Here is a 20,994-nt window from a genome sequence, read left to right as displayed (position 1 = left end):
GGATGGCGTGGCGGTGACGACGGGGACGAGGACGACGGGGCGGCGACGACGGGGACGGGGCGGCGACGAGGGATATGGAGACGGGGGCGGCGGGCGACGGGGCAGAGGAGAAGAAGCAAATGAGATACTGAAATTTTTGAAGTGTTTAGTTATATAGGATGGACCTTTAGTACCGGTTGGAGCCATCAACCGGTACTAAAGGCCTGTTTTGGCGAGGCCAAGCGGCGGGAACCGCACCCCTTTAGTACCGGGTGGTGGCTCCAACCGGTACTAAAGACCCCCCTTTAGTATCGGTTTGAGCCACCACCGGTACTAAAGGGGGTGCGCTGGCGCAAGTGCGGTGCGAAATGTTTAGTCCCACCTCGCTAGCCGAGGGGCGTCCGCACTGGTTTATAAGCCCCAGTGCGGTAGCTCCCTCGAGCTCCTCTCCAAAGCAGGCCTACTGGGCCTAAATGTTCTGTGCTGCCCTGTGGGCCTACTGGGCCTTTGTGGGCCTGCATCCTGGCCCAACAACAGGTTGGGTTTCTAGTTGTATGCAGGCCGCTGTGGCGCAGTAGGTGGGCTTTTTTTTCTTATTTTTTTTGCTTTATTTGTTTTTTGTTTGAGTTGTTTTTTTGCTGTATTTAGAGTTTCTTTGTGAATATTTTTGCTTTAGGTACAAAAAATTACAAACTTTCTATTAGTACCGGTAGTTTACAAATTTGAATAGTTTAAATTTTGATTTATTTGAAATTTGTGTGAATCACTAGTTTGTGAATAACTTAACTTTGAGAATAGATTTTGCAGTGATTCTTTTTTCTTATGTTTAATATTAGTGTGTTTTATCATTATATTCAAGTTGGTAATGCTTAGGTTATTTAAAAAAATGAAATGCCTTTTGTAACGGATGAGTTTTCATCCAAAACCCTGATACTTCGAAAGAGATTGTCCATTTAGTACACAAAGTGCATCCAGTTTTTACGGTAACCCTCTCTACTTTTTTGCACATGCTATGTGGGTGAAATTATGATACCATGCCAACTTTCAAACTTTTCTGAGTTCATTTGAAATGCTTTTCAATTTCAGGGTCATTTAGCTTAAAAAATCAGTAAAGGCATGAAGGAATTTATTTGCACATAAAATTTCTTCGCGTTTCAAATGCCAAAACACATAACTACCCTAACTATTACAGAGATCCCCTCCTGGGTGTGAAACATAGAAGAAAGTGATGATAGTGAAGCCGATCACATCCCAGATCTTTGGGTGTGAAACTTTTTCTTCGCGTGTGTCCCTTTGCGCCGTAACCATGGAAAATCTTCATCATTTAACGGGATGCTCGGATCAATATTCACTGTGAATGGAGCAATTTCATCAAACTTTTCATAATGTTCTGACATGTCTATCTTGTCATCCACCCCCACGATGTTTCTCTTCCCAGAAAGAACTATGTGCCGCTTTGGCTCATCGTACGATGCATTCGCTTCCTTATCTTTTCTTTTTCTTGGCTTGGTAGACATGTCCTTCACATAGAAAACCTGTGCTAGATCATTGGCTAGGACGAATGGTTCGTCTGCATACACAAGATTTTTGAGATCCACTGTTGTCATTCCGTACTGCGGGTCTTCCGTTACGCTGCCTCGTGTCATATTGACCCATTTGCACCGAAACAAAGGGACCTTCAAACCACGTCGATAGTCATGTTCCCATATGTCCTGTATATAACCATAATATGTTTCCTTTCATGTCTTGGTTTCTGCATCAAAGCGGACACCACTGTTTTGGTTGGTGCTCTTCTTATCTTGGGCGATCGTGTAAAATGTATTACCATTTATCTCGTACCCTTTGAAAGTCATTATATTCGAAGATGGTAACTGGGACAGCAAGTACATGTCATCTTCAATAGAGGTGTCATGCATGGTACGTGTCTGCAACCAGCTGGCGAAACTCCTGGTTTGTTCACGTGTAATCCAGTCATCAGACCGCTCCGGGTGTTTGGAGCGTAGAAAATTCTTGTGTTCATCCATATACGGAGCCACCAAGGCGGAATTCTATAGAACTGTGTAGTGTGCTTCAGTGAGAGAATGTCCGTCCATACATATTATTTGTTCCCCTCCTAGCATGCCTTTTCCATCCAGTCTGCCCTTATGTCGCGATTCAGGAACACCAATCGGCTTAAGGTCAGGAATAAAGTCAATACAAAACTCAATGACCTCCTCATTTTCATGGCCCTTGGAGATGCTTCCTTCTGGCCTAGCACGGTTATGAATATATTTCTTGAAGACTCCCATGAACCTCTCAAAGGGGAACATATTGTGTAGAAATACAGGACCCAAAACGTTAATCTCTTCGCATAGGTGAACTAGGACGTGCGTCATGATGTTGAAGAAGGATGGTGGGAACACCAACTCGAAACTGACAAGACATTGCACCAAATCATTCTCTAACCTTGGTATGATTTCTGGATCGATTACCTTCTGAGAGATTGCATTGAGAAATGCACATAGCTTCACAATGGCTAATCGAACGTTTTCCGGTAGAAGCCCCCTCAATGCAACCGGAAGCAGTTGCATCATAATCACGTGGCAGTCATGAGACTTTAGGTTCTGGAACTTTTTCTCTCCATGTTTATTATTCCCTTTATATTCGACGAGAAGCCAGACGGTACCTTAATACTAAGCAGGCATTCAAAGAAGATTTCCTTCTCTTCTTTGGTAAGAGCGTAGCTTGCATGACCCTGATGTATGCCGTCTTTTCCGTGCATACGTTGTTGGTCCTCCCGTGCCTCAGGTGTATCTTTTGTCTTCCCATACACGCCCAAGAAGCCAAGCAGGGTCACACAAAGATTCTTCGTCACGTGCATCACGTCGATTGCGGAGCGGACCTCTAGGTCTTTCCAATAGGGCAGGTCCCAAAATATAGATTTCTTCTTCCACATGGGTGCGCGTCCGTCAGCGTCATTCGGAACAGGTTGTCCACCAGGACCCTTTCCAAAGACCACCTTCAAATCCTTGACCATATCATCTACATCAGCACCAGTACGGTGGCGAGGCTTCGTCCGGTGATCCGCCTCACCTTTGAAATGCTTGCCTTTCTTTCTTACGGGATGCCCGCTCGGAAGAAATCGATGATGTCTAAGGTACACATTCTTCTTACAATTAGCCAAATATATACTGTCGGTATCGTGCAAATAGTGCGTGCATGCGCGGTATCCCTTGTTTGTCTGTCCTGAAAGGTTACTGAGAGCAGGCCAACATTGATGGTCCTGAACATCAACACCTTTAGGTCAAATTCTTCCCCCATGTGCTCATACCACGCGCGTACACCTGTTCCATTCCACAGTTGTAAGAGTTCTTCAACTAATGGCGTTAGGTACACATCAATGTCGTTGCCGGGTTGCTTAGGGCCTTGGATGAGCACTGGCATCATAATGAACTTCCGCTTCATGCACAACCAAGGAGGAAGGTTATACAAACATAGAGTCACAGGCCAGGTGCTATGGTTGCTGCTCTGCTCCCCAAAAGAATTAATGCCATCCGCGCTTAGACCAAACCATATGTTCCTTGCGTCATCTGCAAACTCCTTCCCGTACTTTCTTTCGATTTTTCTCCACTGCGACCCGTCAGCGGGTACTCTCAACTTTTCGTCTTTCTTACGGTCTTCTTTGTGCCATCGCATAGCCTTGGCATGCTCTTTGTTTTGGAACAAATGTTTCAACCGTGGTATTATAGGAGCATACCACATCACCTTGGCAGGAATCTTCTTCCTGGGGCGCTCGCCCTCGACATCACCAGGGTCATCGCGACTGATCTTATAGCGCAATGCACCGCATACCGGGCAAGCGTTCAAATCCTCGTACTCACCATGGTAGAGGATGCAATCATTAGGGCATGCATGTATCTTCTGCACCTCTAACCCTAGAGGGCAGACAGCCTTCTTTGCTTGGTACGTACTCTCGGGCAATTCGTTGTCCTTTGGAAGCATATCCTTTATCATTACCAGCAACTTTCCAAATCCCTTGTCAGATACACCATTCTCTGCCTTCCATTGCAGCACTTCCAGTGTGGTGCCCAGCTTTTTCTTCTCACCTTCGAAATTCGGGTACAACAATTTTTTGTGATCCTCTAACATGCGCTGCAACTTCTTCTTCTCCAAATCACTTGCGCAGTTTCTCTTTGCATCGGCAATGGCCCAACCTAGATCATCAACGGGCTCATCCGATGCCTCTTCTTCAGCTTCTTCCCGCATTGCCGGCTCAGCTTCTTCCTGCATTACCGACTCAGCTTCTTCCCTCATTGTTGTATCATCGTATTCAGGGAACCCATGGCCAGGATAGTTGTCGTCGTCCTCTTCTTCTTCATTGTCTTCCATCATAACCCCTCTTTCTCCATGCTTGGTCCAAACATTATAGTGGGGCATGAAACCGGACTCAAATAGGTGGACGTGAATGGTTCTTGACGTAGAGTAATTGCGACCATTCTTACAGCCAGCACATGGACAATGCATAAAACCATCCGCTCGCTTGTTTGCCTCAATCGCAAGCAGAAAAGTACGCACGCCATTAATGAACTCGAGAGAGCATCGGTCATCGTACATCCATTGCCGGCTCATCTTCAATACACAGCACCGAAAACATCAAATTAATACAATACATAAAGTTCATACATAAAGAGCATACAACACTTCAATGCAACAAACAAATAACTCTCTAGCTAAAGAATTTAAATGCAACAACAAATGCGATCAAGATCGCAACTAAGGTAACATTGATCCAACAGCATAATGATTCCAAGCCTCACTATGAATGGCATAATTTCTAATCTTTCTAATCTTCAAGCGCATTTTCTCCATCTTAATCTTGTGATCATCGACGACATTGGCAACATGCAACTCCAATTCCATCTTCTCCCCCTCAATTCTTTTTAATTTTTCCTTCAAATCTTTGTTTTCTCTTTCAACTAAATTTAACCTCTAGACAATAGGGCCGGTTGGAATTTCGGGTTCAACTACCTCCTACATACAAATATCTATGTCAACTTAATGGGCATAATTTGTCATAAACACGAAATGCAATGAATAGTTTTAAAAGAGAATATACCACATCCGAATCATAACCCGGACAAGGGCCGACGGGGACGGATATCAAAACCATGGCACTATGTATAACAAACAACGTATGGGTAAGATAATTATATGAGTAACTATATATCCAAATCACACAAACATCATTTTTTATATAAAACTTCATGAACAAGAGGCACACCACAAGGTGGTGTCGGCGACGGGACGTTGCGAGCGATCGACGGTGGTTACGACGGAGATTTAGAAGGTAGTAAGTAAACCACACCTACATATGCAAAACTAAGTGTTATTTTTGACCTCAAATTGCATATAAATCAAATACTAGCACATATATATAATTCCTCCCAAATTACTGAACTCAAAAATCAATCACTATATAAAGCATTGCACGAGCTAATCTAGCAATGAGAGATGAAAGGAAAGAGTTGCTAACCTTTGTGATCATTTGAATGGATGGGGGCCTTCAAATCTTGGGCAAAATGTGTGATGAGCTTGAGAGGAAGAGGGAAAAGAACAGAAAGAGGAGAGGGGAAAGGGGAAGGACAGAGTGAGCTCGGGGGACGAAGGGTCTATGTAGGACGACCTTTAGTACCGGTTCGTGATACGACCCGGTACTAAAGGTGCTGGAGGGGCCCCGGACTGACAACATCCTGCCACCACTCACTTTAGTACCGGTTCGTGGCACGAACCGGTGCTAAAGGTTCGCCACGAACCGGTACTAATGACAGCGGCCCGGCTAGCCATTGGAACCGGCACTAATATACACATTAGTGCCAGCTCAAATTCAAACCGACACTAATGTGCTTCATGTTTGACCCTTTTTCTACTAGTGAAGATGGGATCTCGTGGATACAGAAAGTTGCGGCGGTGGAATTAGGTTTTTGCCTCCCGTTCTGATCGTTTGGGGGTACGTATGTATATATAGGAGGAAGGAGTATGTCGGTGGAGCACCGAGGGGCCAACGAGGCAAGGGGGCGTGCCCTAGGGGGGGGCACCCTTGTGACCGCCTCTTTGACTCCTTGGAGTAGGGTCCAAGTCCCCTGGATCACGTTCGGTGAGAAAATCACGTTCCCGAAGATTTTATTCTGTTTGGACTCCATTTGATATTTTGTTTCTCCGAAACACTGAAATAGGCAAAAAAAATGGCAATTCTTGGCTGGGCCTCCGATTAATAGGTTAGTCCCAAAAATAATATAAAAGTGGAAAATAAAGCCCAATATAGTCCAAAACAGTAGATAATATAGCATGGAGCAATCAAAAATTATAGATACGTTGGAGACGTATCAGCATGGTATCATCATTTCACCCACATAGCATGTGCAAGAAAGTAGAGAGGGTTACGGCAAAAAATGGATGCACTTCGTGTACAAAATGGACAATCTCTTTCGAAGTATCAGGGTTTCATACGGAAACTCGTCTGTTACAAAGGGATTTCATTTTTTTGAACTTATTTGAACTCCAGACTTTTCCTGTGTTCAAAATGCACCATTCAAAGCCACATCATCAATTTTCAACCCTTTCTGACTTCATTTGTTATTTTTCATGCATTTACTGATTATTTTGAGCTATAAGACCCTAAAATTGAAAAGCATTTCAAATGAACTCTGAAAAGGTTGAAAGTTGGCATTGTATAGCATGTGCTAAAAAGTTGAGAGGGTTAGCCTCAACGACTTCGAGAAACATAATTATGTGTGTCTGTCACTGTACATCCATTACCGGTTCATCTGCGTGCATTATATATAATTATGTGTGTCAAAAACCATTACAGGTTCACATGGATAGATAAGTGACCAAATCAATAGTAGTTCATCATCACATTAAAACCAAAGTACATACATAGTTCAAATTGAAGAACATATAGCTCTCCAGAGCATCTAGTTAAACCATACAATGGAACTATGTAAAACCTTTCAATGCAACAACAAATGTGATCATAATCACAATCAAGGTAACAATTAATCCAATGGCATAATGATACCAAGCCTCGGTATGAATGGCATATTTTCTAATCTTTCTAATCTTCAACCGCATTGCATCCATCTTGATCTTGTGATCATCGACGACATCCGCAACATGCAAGTCCAATATCATCTTCTCCTCCTCAAATTTTTTAATTTTCCCTTCAAGTAATTATTTTCTTCTTCAACTAAATTTAACCTCTCGACAATAGGGTCGGTTGGAATTTCCAGTTCAACTACCTCCTACATAAATAAAATCTATGTCACATTGGTCGGCATGATTGTCATAAACAATAAATGAACCAAATAGTTATAAAAAGATACTGTATACCACATCCGAATCATAGACAGGACGAGGGCCGACAGGGGCGGAAACCAGAACCATCGCACTATATAATAACAAGCAATAATAAAAGTAAGAAAATTAGACAAGTATCTATCTAAAGTAAGAATATTTTTTCTTTTAGAAAGAAGATAAGAACAAGAGGCTCACCATGGTGGTGCCGGCGACGAGATCGGCGCAGGCGATCGACGGCGGTGAAGACGGGGACGGGACGTGACGGACCGCTAAACCTATGTAAATCTCGAGGGAAATGGAGCTTGGAGGTCGAGCTTCGAGAGTAGAAAGCTTAACTAGTGTGGCTCGGGCATTTCATCGAACACCTCATGTGCATAGGTGGTGAGCTAGAGCACCCAAATGTCGTCCCCTCGCCGGCCAGAAAAAACAAAGCACTATGGAGTGCTCTGCTGCGGCGATGGGGTATATATACACTACAAGAAATATGTCAACTTGTGACCCTCAGTATTGGCCGCTGAAAGGTCGTAGTTTTTCATTTGCGACCTTTTTGTGACCAAAAACTGAAGGTCAAAAGCTGGCAGTCGTAAACTGAAATTAACGACCTTCTCACAGAAGGTCGTTGAACCCATGACCTTTTGTTTTGGTCACTGGCTGTCTGCCCAGGCCACGTCGGATCCGATGTGGCAATCTGACATGGCAAAATTGCGACCAATTGAAAAGGTCATTGACAAGATTCAGCCCGGTCCGATTCGGTGTCTATATGGGCCGAGCCCAACAATTCAGCCTTTTTAATATTTATTTTTCTGTTAATTTTCGCTAGGTTACATGTGACTGGCCCAACAATTTGGCCTTTTTATTTTCTGGGCCATGGCCTTTTATAGTATATTTATTTTTCCAGTTTCAGCCATTATACATTCAAACTGGTCCCACTAGTCAGATGGGGCCCACTTGTCAATTTCATCTATCAAATAGGTCCCACATGTCAGAAATGTACAAATTAGACAGATTATTTTCGTAAGTGGCCCCACTGTTAAGTTTCCATTTCACAAGTTTTCAAATCACATACATAATCAATATTTCAAAAAGAACAAAGAACACATAAATTCATCAAATATACCACTAAATAAGTCTATATTACAATCTTTACAGCACAGATATGCTATAGTATGCTAATGTTCACTCAGTAGGACTTCACGGCTTCACACTTCTAGACTTCACACTTCACACTTGAGCTTCCGTAAAAGAGGAACCACCACAATTTTAAGTCTACAATACAACAATTGATAATAATCAAGGATAATAAAAAAAACAAGTAATAGGTACACAAGCATGCATAGCAAGCATTAAAAGTTCAATCTGTTTGGTGGAAGGCACCATTGATCTCGTTCTCACAGCCATACTTACACGCACACATGCAGTTTTAATTAATTAAATAAGCAGGCAACAAAGGCAATTACAAATCTTGGGGCAGGAGGTAGTGAGAGCAACTCAAATATACACTACTAGAGGGATCGCCAAGATGTAGGGGATGGAGGTGTCTCACTTGGTTTCAAAATAAGATGCACACAAGACAACCACATAAATATAGCAGTGCATAGTACTGACGAAACAGGGACATATTTTTGCCAACATGTATAATTCGGAGCAGCAATAGCGAGCAAAGGAAGACGAGAGGGAGATGGAGAAGCTCAGTGATAAGCTTCTCATACGGAGCAAACCCAGCGACCTCCCTAGTCAAGTTCCTGACAAAATGCACCCTCTTGGTACCTTTCTGCAAACCAAAATGGTAACCAGTCAGAACAATGAGAATGAAAAACTTAAACAGGAGTAGACATCACAATAATATGAATTCTTACTACCACAAAGGATCTATTGCACTTGAGAATGAAGGAATTGTCACATATTCAACAAATTCAGAATCTAAACTGAATTTCGTCTACCAAATAAACTAGAATGTCTCAAATCCAGTCTACTAAGAGTATTTATTTATCTACACTACGTAGTCAAAGAAATTTCAAAAGAAAGCCCATGTTGTGAAATCGAGGCAGCTATATGAAATATGTTGCTGGCACACAAGATTGACAATATCTACTTCAGAGTTCTGCAGAAACTCTAAAGCCGACATACTTAAGTCAAAAATAGTCTGGAAGTGTAGACAGAGATGTCAAATGTGAATCAAATCAAATCAGCCTTCCATACAGTAAAACAAATAAACAGCTCTGTATTGTGATCTACTAGTATTAACAAACAGTGAAAATCTCACATCAATGATCTTAGAGGTGTATGTGATACAGTAAAACAAAAAAACAACTCTGTGTTGTGATGTACTACTAGAAATATACTTGAAGCAAATAAAACTGACTTGTAACTAAGGATATTCCATGGATAGGAGAGATGCACCGAGTTAACATGATGGGAATGTAGTGAAATTTTTGACAAGAATGACAGTAGGTCAAAAGTGATATAGCAGAAATGTTTGTGGATGGATATATTTTTCTTAGATCCGTATTGAGCAAGTGTAGGAGGTAGGAATAAAGCCAATGTACATAGATTGACACAATTTGCCAACATCTAGCAGTATAAGAACATCAACATATTTTGGAGCATGACAATTATTCTTTTTGAGGATTACTGCAGCATTATAGAAACGGGATTACCTGGTGATAGATGGCATTGATGCCAGAAGCAGAGCACATGCATAAATTATTGGAATTAAAGTCCTAGGTTTGTTCTTCCTCGGCCACATGAAGGATCCTAATGCAGCAAGGGAGAGGGTCATCACCTGCAGAAGTACAAAATTAAATCTTCTGAAATTAGGGTAATATAAACAAGGAACCTGACATTATATTTTTCACACTATATAGTAGCATTACAAGATTGGCATTTGCTTCAAGTCCTTGGAATATGTACTCCCAAATAAATTCAAGCCCTCGTGCCCCGATCTAGAGAGGTGCCAGCCAGTGCAGGACTGAATCAGCAAAAGCCCAGCCTGAAACCCCAAACATGTCCAATAGATCAATGGTAGTCAATATAAGGTTAAATTGCAGCTGGAAATAAATCGAAGTATTGCATCCGTGACAAGAATAACAAACAGGCTAAGCTGACAATATCAGGATGACAAGCTTCAACTTGTACTGTGATTTTTGGACAAACTGAACTGCATAACAGGGAAGATAACTAGTACAAACCATGAAAAATTGAGATGCCATTTACAACCTTTTAATAACTCATGGAATTTTGAAGACAAAAAAATCCTGCTGAATGGCATACAACCCTCGGCAACCAGTTTGCTCTCAAAACTGGTACATGGATTTTAGATAAAGTAAAAAGACTAGTTGAGTGGTCACTCCAAAGAACATATTAATTGTATAAGTTAAGTAGTTGGCAAGAGCACATTGATCAAACAACTAAAAAGTTTCTCAAGCAATGACAGACCAATGAATGGTGGATTGTTTGGGCATGTCAATCATGGTGCTAAGAATCAACGACTAGTTACTCACCTTTACAAGTGCTGCTCCCAGATGAACAACAACTGCTTTTACACTAGTGCCAATCGTGTCATACTCTAACCTGCAAAAGGTAGTATGGGAAACTTATTACTGCTTGTACACCAGTGTTTAATGCAGCAGATCAATACCTCATTTATGGTTCTTATTTCGACGCATCGCACATGATAGTATGTGAAACTTATTAGTGGACTACACCCCTTAAACATTGGTACTTATCTTTTAACAATCACACACTAACAGCTTTCAGTTCTCTAATCTTGTGTGCTATGAAATTTTCTTCCAATGTGCATCAGTGATATCAATTTTGATAAGTCGTGAACCAAACAGTTCTGAATCCTTTGACGAATATGGACTACATTGTGAGATTTTGTTGCAATGTGCATCGGTTGAAGATCAAACCTGGACGTCTCCAAGGCTGGTGCCGACGGCGAGGTAGGAGCCCTTGCGCATCCAGTGCACGACGCAGATGCTGTCCGTCGGCCCTAGATCGCACAGCTTGGTGACCTGGACGACGGTGCCATTAGCAATCTGACCTGAGCGTGATCCATGGATGCAACAAGAAGATGCAAGAAAGAAAGAAAGAAAGCAACGCACCTTGCTGCTGGATGCGGACCAGAGGTAGACGTAGGTGCCGAGGCCGACGTCGAGCATGTTCTGCGAGGACCAGTCGACGAGGTTCAGGTAGAAGTCGTCCTGCAGGGACGACGCGTCCAGCACCTGCACGCCGGCGACGACCACACACCAGTTAGTAGTAGATCGGAGATCAAAGAATTCGGTGCGCGCGTGGTGTTTGCGGGAATGGGCGGGCGGGCGGATCGAACCTTGTGGGGCATCTTGGGGACCTTGCGGGGTGCCTTCTTGGGGGTGGGGGAGCCGGCATCGCTAGCGTAGTCCAGCTTCTCGGTGAAGGGGGAGAAGGGTGCGGAGGAGCAGTCCATCTTGAAGCGGAAGAGGTTGTTGGAGCCTGCCTGTCGCCGCCGGGGGAGGCGTCGCCCCTGAAGAGCTCCGCGTGGAGGAGGCGCGAGTAGGTGCTGCCGTCGTCCCTGGAGCCAGATTGCGCGGGGGAGGGGCGGTCGGCGAGCGCGAAGTTCATGGAAGCTTCGCGAAGGTAGTGTTTGGGGAAAGGGCGATGAGGGTTGGTGTGGCCGCGATCTGGAAGGTAGGAGGTGGCGGCTGCGATCTGGAAGGGACGAGCGTGAATCTGACCGCGGTCGTGGGAGAGAAGGGGAGGGGAGCGGTTGTCGGCGAGCGGGGTTGGGGGAGAGGACGGAGGATGGCGGCAGCGGCTGGGTGGTTGGGGATCGAAAGATTGAGACGGAGGAGGAGCGAGGGTGGCGGCTGTGGGACGAGAGAGGGAGAGTGGATCGGGGAAGTTAGGGTTTGGGTGAGAGGGTGAGGGGGTGAGGGCAGCCGTTGGATCCAGAAGCATCCGACGGTGGTTGATGCATGATCCGCGTGATATGCCTATGGAGCAATCAGAGCGCACCAAATAATTTGAAGATTTTTTGACCATATAAATTGGTCATGATTGATACATACAAATTTTTCATTTCATTTTTCAATGCTCAAAATGTGTTCTTTTGTGAAAGACCTATCAAATATTTGTTCAAATGATGTCATATTTTGCACAATTTTACATCTTAGAATAGCAAACAACATTGACAAAGGGAGTTTTTATTTCTTCTGTATGAAAAAACAAATTTCCATTTTTTGAGTGCCCAAAATAAGTTTTTTTGTGAAGGACTTACCATATATATGTTGCAAAATTGTACCAGATCAATTTTCTAAAATACTAGGCCATATATAATGCACAATTGACCAAATGGTTAGGTGTCAAAAGTTTCGATGCACCTCTCATGAAAAAGACAAATTTCTGCCGATTCAGTTGGAAGCGGGTCAAATTTGAACTGCATCTGCCACATAGTTTGCTATTTATTTTTTCCAAAAATCATTTCTAGGTACATAAGTATCTATTTAATCAGAGAAACACCAAAAAATTCCAAGATTCAACCATTAGCAAGGAACGGTCATTCCCGCTGTTGTGACCACATTTTGAAACGGGCATAAAAAATTCAGAAAAAATCAAAAAATTGGGAAACCTTCGCATTGTGTCATTATATGTAGTCAAGTTCCCAGGAAAAATAACAAACTTGTAATACGTCAATTATTTTAAAAAAGTTCTCTCAGAAACGAGCTATCACGTGTGGAGATCAATGGCTTTAGAACCAAATGATTAATCTTATGGCCACATTCATGGCATAGTTTGTTCAAATGATCTCATATTATGCACAAGGGTGCATATTGGAATGGAAAACAATGTTGCCTAAGGAAGTTTTCATTTTCTTTGGACGAAAAATCCATTTTCCATTTTCCGAGTGCCCAAAAGGTGGTTTTTTTGTGAAGGACCTCCCAAATAATTGCAAAATTGGACCAAATCAATTTTCCAAAATACTAGGACATATTTAATGCACAATTGACAAAATGGTTGGGTGTAAAAAGTTTTGATCCACCTCTCGTGAAAAAGACAAATTTCCGTCGATTCAGCTGGAACCGGTTCTAATTTGAACTGCAACTGCCTCATAGTTTGCTATTTATTTTTTCCAAAAATCATTTCCAGGTACATAAGTATCTATTTAATTAGACAAACACAAAAAAATTCCAAGATTCAACCACTTGCTAGGAACGGTCATTCCCGCCATTCTGACCTCATTTTGAGACGGGCATAAAAAATTCAAAGAAAATAAAAAAAATTGGGAAACCTTCGCATTTGTGTCATTATATGTGGCCAAGTTCCCAAGAAAAATAACAAACTTGTAATACGGCAATTATTTTAAAAAAGTGTTTTCAGAAACGAGCTATCACGTGTGGAGATCAATGGCTTTCAAGCCAAATGATCAATCTTATGGCCACATTCATGGCATAGTTTGTTCAAATGATATCATATTGTGCACAAGGGTGCATATTGGAATGGCAAACAATGTTGCCTAAGAAATTTTTCATTTTCTTTGGACTAAAAATCAATTTTCCATTTTCCGAGTGCCCAAAAGGAGGTTTTTTTGTGAAGGACCTCCCAAATAATTGTTGCAAAATTGGACCAAATCAATTTACTAAAATACTAGGATATATTTAATGCATAAATGACAAAATGGTGGGGTGCAGAAAGTTTTGATCTACCTCTCGTGAAAAAGACAAATTTCCGCCAATTCAGGTGGAAGCGGGTCAAATTAGAACTGCAGCTGCCTCATAGTTAGCTATTTATTTTATCCAAAATTCATTTATAGGTACATAAGTATCTATTTAATCAGAGAAACACAAAAAAATCCAAGATTCAACCACTAGCTAGGAACGGTCATTCCCGCCGTTTTGACCACATTTTGAAACGGGCATAAAAAATTCAAAAAAATGAAAAAATTGGGAAACCTTCGCATTGTGTCATTATATGTGGCCAAGTTCCCAGGAAAAATAACAAACTTGTAATACGGCAATTATTTTTAAAAAGTGTTCTCAGAAACGAGCTATCACTTGTGGAGATCAATGGCTTTCGAGCCAAATGATCAATCTTATGGCCACATTCATGGCATAGTTTGTTCAAATAATCTCATATTGTGCACAAGGGTGCATATTGGAATGGCAAACAATGTTACCTAAGGAAGTTTTCATTTTCTTTGGACGAAAAATCCATTTTCCATTTTCTGTGTGCCTAAAATGAGTTTTTTTGTGAAGGACCTACCAAATAATTGTTGCAAAATTGGACCAAATCAATTTTTTAAAATACTAGGACATATTTAATGCACAATTGACAAAATGGTTGGGTGTAAAAAGTTTTGATCCACCTCTCATGAAAAAGACAATTTTCCGCCGATTTAGTTGGAAGCGGGTCAAATTTGAACTACACCTGCCTCATAGTTTGCTATTTATTTTTTCCAAAAATCATTTATAGTTACATAAGTACCTATTTAATCATAAATACATGGTTTGGTGGCAGTACGTCGAGGTTTGGGCGGTGGCCGAGGGCCCCAACTCTAGAGCGCGTAAACTCGCATGCCCGCCGCGTGGTCACCGCGTGACCGTGGCGTTGCCATCTGTTCTGGGTGGCCTAGGCATGTCTAGTGGGTTGGGCACTCCCCAGGTAGGTGCTTGGAAGAAAATTACAACATAAGATTCTCACGAGGAGACCGATCGATGCTCAAACATGAATTAGCAGCCAGGTGTTTGATTAGCAGTACGGGAAATGTACATGGCTAATGGGCATGAGTTTGGCTGAGGATGATCAGTTACTAAGAAGACCGTCTTCACAAATTTTCAGCTTAAAAGGAGGAGCCTAGGTGGTACTTGCTTTGCAAAGTACCACACTGGACATAAATATGAATGTTGAAGCTGGGCTCAAAATAATGAATGGATTGAGCTGGCATTTGGTGGAGGATGGTTATTTGGGCATAGGAAAGCACTGTAGAAAATGGATACTATTTGGACATGCCAAAGTGGTACTTCCTTCACAAAGTGCTACTCTGAACAGAATAGGAAAATGAATATTGTTGAATTATTTTTGAACTAGGCAAGGAAGGTTTTTGACATATTTGATGAAGATATGATCCAAAAAATTTATGAGAATTTTTTTGGAATTTTTGGAATAACAGAAATATAGGTTGCTTCACAACCTAGGGTAAAAATTGACACATGGACATGACACATAGGCGAAACTGATGAGATGGAGCCTAGTCATCGCAACCCACCACAACTTACAAGGGTATGACCATCTATAATGGTCGTTAACAACTAGAAATAAGGCAGCGCACTGGCGCTGTTTGCTTTATGACCATTTCATGTAAGGAAATTATGACCTTTCTAACCAAAATGGTCGCAATGGTTTAGGGTTTGGAGCCCCCCGAACAGCTTTTGACCAATTGGTCTCAAATGGTCATAGATCTATGACCAATTCTTCCAGGATCACTAACAGAAGGTCACTAGTTGACATATTTCTTGTAGTGATAGGCAGCTCATTTGTCCCGGTTCATGGCTGGAACTGGGACTAAATCTCCACCTTCTGTCCCGGTTCTAGCCATGAACCGGGACCAATGTATGTGGGTCAGGGGCGAGTCCATTTGTTCCCGGTTCGTGCCAGGAACCGGGACAAATGGGTCCAGACGAACCGGGACCAATGCCCACGAGGCCCCGGCCGCCCCCCTGGGCTCACGAACCGGGATGTATGCCCCCATGGGTCCCGGTTCATGACTGAACCAGGACTAATGGGCTGGCCAGGCTCGAACCAAAGCTCTGTTTTCTACTAGTGCCACTAGTTGAAGAGGGAGCTACGGGATGCGCGCTCCTTGGGGTACTCGGGGGTCAAACTGGTCTGCCGCGAAGGCCAAGGCGCACGGCTTGTCGGCGCCTTGTGCGAGGGCGATGAGGTGGAGCGAGGAATAGAAGAAGGCCGCCTGTAGCGACGAAGGGCCAGAAGAAGAATGGATGTCGCCGGCCGGTGACGAGCGTTGCGCCGAGAGAATAGCCGCTACGGTGATCATGCCGTATCCTTGCATGGATGCACAGAGTTTTTACTTGGTTAGTGTTTCTTAACTTTTAATCATGAAAAGGACAAATCAAAACTAGGAGAAATTTTCTACGGCCAAGAAATTCTTTAAAATCATTTTTGGACTCCCTTAATGTCGAGAGACAAACTTAAAGAAAGTCCTACATAATTGAACCTGGTTGACATCATGATTTGAAGATATAAAATCATGATCTACTGACTATTGCAACGTGGTGAATAACCTGAAGTTCAGTAAAACATGCGATATATAACACATATATGGTCTCCATCACGATTTACTCTAATATGTAGGCAAATCAAAAGCATAGGTTTTCTTTTACAAAAATGGCCAAAGGCCGTATATTAAAAACAACTACGACAAAAACTTTTATACAAGAATAAAAAATTACAGCCAAGTCCTTGAAGAAAATCATGAGTTCCGTAACTAAAAATAAGATGTTCTTGACACTATTATAGTGTCAAAAGAACGTCTTATATTAAGTTACAGAGGGAGTACTATGATATTTGACCATGTTAAGGGATGTGAGAGCATGTTGCGTTTGCATGAATGAAAAGAACAATAAAAGACCTCACTACATCTCCCCCTGTGAAATCCAATCCAAAAATTACCCCTTTTCAGCACCCAGAAGTAGATGTGCTTAAATAATATGGTAATTTGGAAAACCATGAGCAAAATTCCACCAATTATTAGCTAGAAGAAAAATGTCAATTTCAGACATGGTCAAGCGATGAAAAAGACAAGTGTTAATCGATTAATAACTTGGGTACAATAATACCGTACTACATGGTTCAAAGTCGGACATCAGCTACGATTCTTTGAGGTGGACCTAATAAGCTAGCATTACTTGGTTGGTTGATTGCACATCTTCCATTCCAGCTAGCGTTGGCATGCCGACGAATAGATATTTTCTTGTCTCACAACCACGTGCCAATGATGATGCAGCGAAACAGTGAAAAAAATGATGATTTACTGAGTTGTTCTTAGAACCATCTAACAGCCGTATGAACATGGTGATGGTGTAAAAACAGAACGGGGAAGGTGGAGAACGATTTAGTTACCAGGACGTAGAGGATGATGGAGCGGTATCACCCCAGCCATGAGTCGGAGAGATGGCAGCACTAGTAGAAAACAGGGCTTTGGTCCAGGGCAGTTTTCACATTAGTCCCGGTTCAGTCAAGAACCGGGACTAATGTGAGCATTTATCCCGGTTCGTGCGGCTAAGGCATTAGTCCCAGTTAAAGTTTTTTATATGAAAAATCATCTACTCGAAAAGTTACATCCGAATTTAACAGGGGGAACCGGGAACCCCGTTAAACATTTTCAAAATCTTCAAAAAACTAACCGAAAAAAAGTTACGGGGCTTTTAAGATCTAGAGTGGAAAAAATTGAAAAAATTACTAGTCAAATCTGGTCAAACTAATTATTCTAGAATATTAGTGTTACTAAATAATTATTTCAGTTATTTTGAATTTTGGTCAAATCTGGTCAAACTGTGGTCAAACAATGGTCAAACTAATTATTCAAGAAATATTAGTGTTACTAAATAATTATTATTTTTTAAAACAATAGTTTCAAACTCAAACAGTGAAATGTGTCACTTCATGCTCAAGCAAAATTCATGAAGGTTAATAGGATTGACATCTTACTATTGTCAGGAAAATAACAAGTGCAAACTTGGAAACGAGAAAGAATAGAACCCGGAAGTTAAGCATGCTCAGGCTGGGGGAGTGGGAGGATGGGTGACCGTTCGGGAAGTTAGATGATTTGGAATGATGAGGGGTGATTAGAGGATAAATTGAGCAGTTATGAGAGGTGGTGATTACACACTAGAGGTTAAAATAGTTCAGAAATTTGAAAATAAAAAAAATTCAAACAAAATTCAAAAAAAATTCAAAAAAATCATAAAATTTCCTTTAGTCCCGGTTGGTGTTACCAACCGGGACTAAAGGTGGAGCTCCACATGGTCGCGCCCTTTAGTCCCGGTTCGTGTAAGGGCATCTCCAGCCGTTGGCCCCCCAGGAGGGGCAAAAAATCGCCCCCTGAGGGCGCACCGGCGCTAAACCGCGCATTGGGGGTGTGATGCCCCCCAGTCGCGGCCCCCCATGGGTTTTTAAAATGTTTAAATTCGGCGCAAACACAACGCAAACACGTTCGAGTTCGTTCAAATTTAAACATATTTTACAAAAAAAGAAAAACTACCGCGGGCTACCCCCGCCGTCTCCCTCGCCGCCCGCCCACGCGGTTCTACATGCCGAGGAGGCTGTAGAACCGCGTGTAGTCACCGCCGTCGTCGTCGTCGTCGTCGCCCCCGCCGACGCCTCCGCCGTCCCTGCTGCATCCCTCCCCCGGTTGGCGCAACGGGTTGGACGGTCCGGGGGGCGGCGGCGTCGTCGTCGCTGTCGAGGACCACGACGCCGTGCTCGTCCTCGCGCCCACGCTTGCGGGCGGCGATCTCCTCCAAGGCCCGGCGCTGCTGGACCATCTCGTTGCGGAGGTAGTCGTCCCGCGCCCACCGCAGGGCGTCCTCATCGGAGAAGCCACGCCGGACTATCTCCTCGTACTCCGCGGGGAGGCCGGGCTCCGGCTTGGGCTCGACGAGGACGAAGCGGCCGGTGGGGGAGGCGTTGTCGCCGATGCGGACGCCGGAGCTGCGGGTGCGCGCGCTGACAGGCGTGCCCTGGGGCTCCGGCTTGACGGGGCGGAGGTGGAGGCAGGGGGAGCCGCCGGACGAGGAGGAGGACCCCCCGGTCTCCATGCGCCTTGGGGTCCAGGAGCTTCCCCGGCGGCGTGGGAAGGACGGGGGAGCGGGGGTACTCGAGGCGCGACGTGTTGCCGCCCTCGATGTACTCGAGGACGGCCTCCAACGTGCGCCCGGGCACGCCCCACCACCGACGTCGGCCGACGGCGTTGAGCCTGCCGGAGGGCTCGACGCCGTTGGTGGCCTCGAGCTATTCGGCGTGACGGCGGCGGAAATAAGGCTCCCAGAGCGGGCTGTCGGGGACGTACCGTGGCCCCTCGCCGCACGCGGCAGGGACGAGCGGATGCGTGCGATCTCCGCACGCCGCGCCGCGCCGGTGGGTACCGGGGGCACCGGCACGCCGCCGGCGCTGATCCTCCACGCCCCGGGCACCCGCATGTCCGGTGGAACCGGGTACTCGGCCTCAAAAAGGAGGCGAGCCTCGTTCTCGTGAAGATGGCGGCGGCTGAAGCCGTTCGCCGCCGCGCCGTCGCCTGGGAAGCGCTCGGCCATGGGTGTGATGAACTGGAGACGACGAGAGAGAGGAGAGGGAGGAACGACGACGGCGAGAGAGTGCGAGTCGCCGAGTGCGCTGGGGCGCGTCTTATATAGGCCGAGGCGCCGCCCGTGCGCGAGCCGCCGTTAGTACGCGTGGCGGGCGAGGGAGGGCGAGGGACGCGCGTCATCCGGTCTTCACTGCGCCGCCCGTGAGACATCAATGGCACAGGCTGACCGGCGCGACAGCACGGCAGCTTTGGCATTGATTCGCCGCGGAAAACGAGGCGATGAGGACGACGAAGGGGCGAGAAGAGAGCCATGTCCCTGACGCGGCGGGCCCGCGGCTGTTTCGCGCCAAAATAGTTCTGGCGCCCCCCAGCACGCCGGGATCGGCCTGGGTCCACCGACGCTGTTTTCGGCCCAAGCCGGCGAAAATCGGGCTCCTGGGAACGCGACTGGGCCAATTTTTCGGCGCCGACGCAAAAAAAAACGTCTGGAGAAGCCTTTCTGAAGACGCGGCTGGAGATGCTCTAAGAGCGGGAACTAAAGGGGAGAAGCATTAGTACCGACCCTTTAGTCTCGGTTTAAAAACCGGGACTAAAGGGCCTTACCAACCGGGACAAAAACCCCTTTTTCTACTAGTGCAGTTAAACGAACCAACTACGGAAGAGCGCGTGCGTACCGACGACGAAGAGAGCGGAGCGCCAGCCGCCAAAGACGGCGCGGCTGACCGGGCGGCCGTGGAAGTCGGAGACGCCGGCCAGCGGCGCAGCCTCGTCGCCGTCGCCCTCGGCGGGCCGCAGGAAGGGCGCCTCCGTGTCCGCCATCTGTCTGCCTCTCTGTCCTTGCTCTCGGCTGATTTTTTTTCCTCTTGGCTGACGGGCACTCGTGTGGGCCGGCGACAGCTTAGCTTTAAAATTTGCTGCCTCCATTTTCCTCCACAACACTTCTCCCGGCATCACCTGTTAGTCACTAGTTGCGGGATTACGGCGCCTCGTAGCTCCCTGTTGATATTTTCTCGCCCTGTCACTGATCCGGACAGACAGTCCATCAAAAGAAAAGAAAAAAGACGGATGCGATTTGAAGATGCGGATTGATAACAATGGGAGTTGCGCCAAATTCAGGTTTGATCTGCGTGTGGGAGTTCGCTTTGCTCCGCCGGTTTTTATACATTCGTATTGTTTTGAAAAAAAACCAGATCCATTATAAAAATTCACAGGAAGTACATAGCATCGTAAACATAATGAAACATCCCTATTTTTCCAATTGAATGTTATTAGAATCTTCCATATCAATATCGTTTTTGTTTGTATTATTTGCTTATTTTGAATATTCTAATCATTATTCAACTAAAGGCAATTGTTAAATAAAAATTGTAATTTCTGAA

General features: G+C 44.5%; 1 pseudogene; it reads right to left on the bottom strand.

Annotated features, from left to right (window-relative positions):
- Window positions 1–20,434, bottom strand: part of LOC119358481 — a 43,384-nt pseudogene extending 22,950 nt beyond the window's left edge.
- Between the last annotated feature and the right edge of the window lie 560 nt (window positions 20,435–20,994).

This window comes from Triticum dicoccoides, chromosome 2A (genome assembly GCF_002162155.2).
Source record: "Triticum dicoccoides isolate Atlit2015 ecotype Zavitan chromosome 2A, WEW_v2.0, whole genome shotgun sequence".
NCBI classification, from domain to species: Eukaryota; Viridiplantae; Streptophyta; class Magnoliopsida; order Poales; family Poaceae; genus Triticum; species Triticum dicoccoides.
Note: the sequence above shows the minus strand (reverse complement) of the source record. Positions and strands in the feature narration are given on the sequence as shown.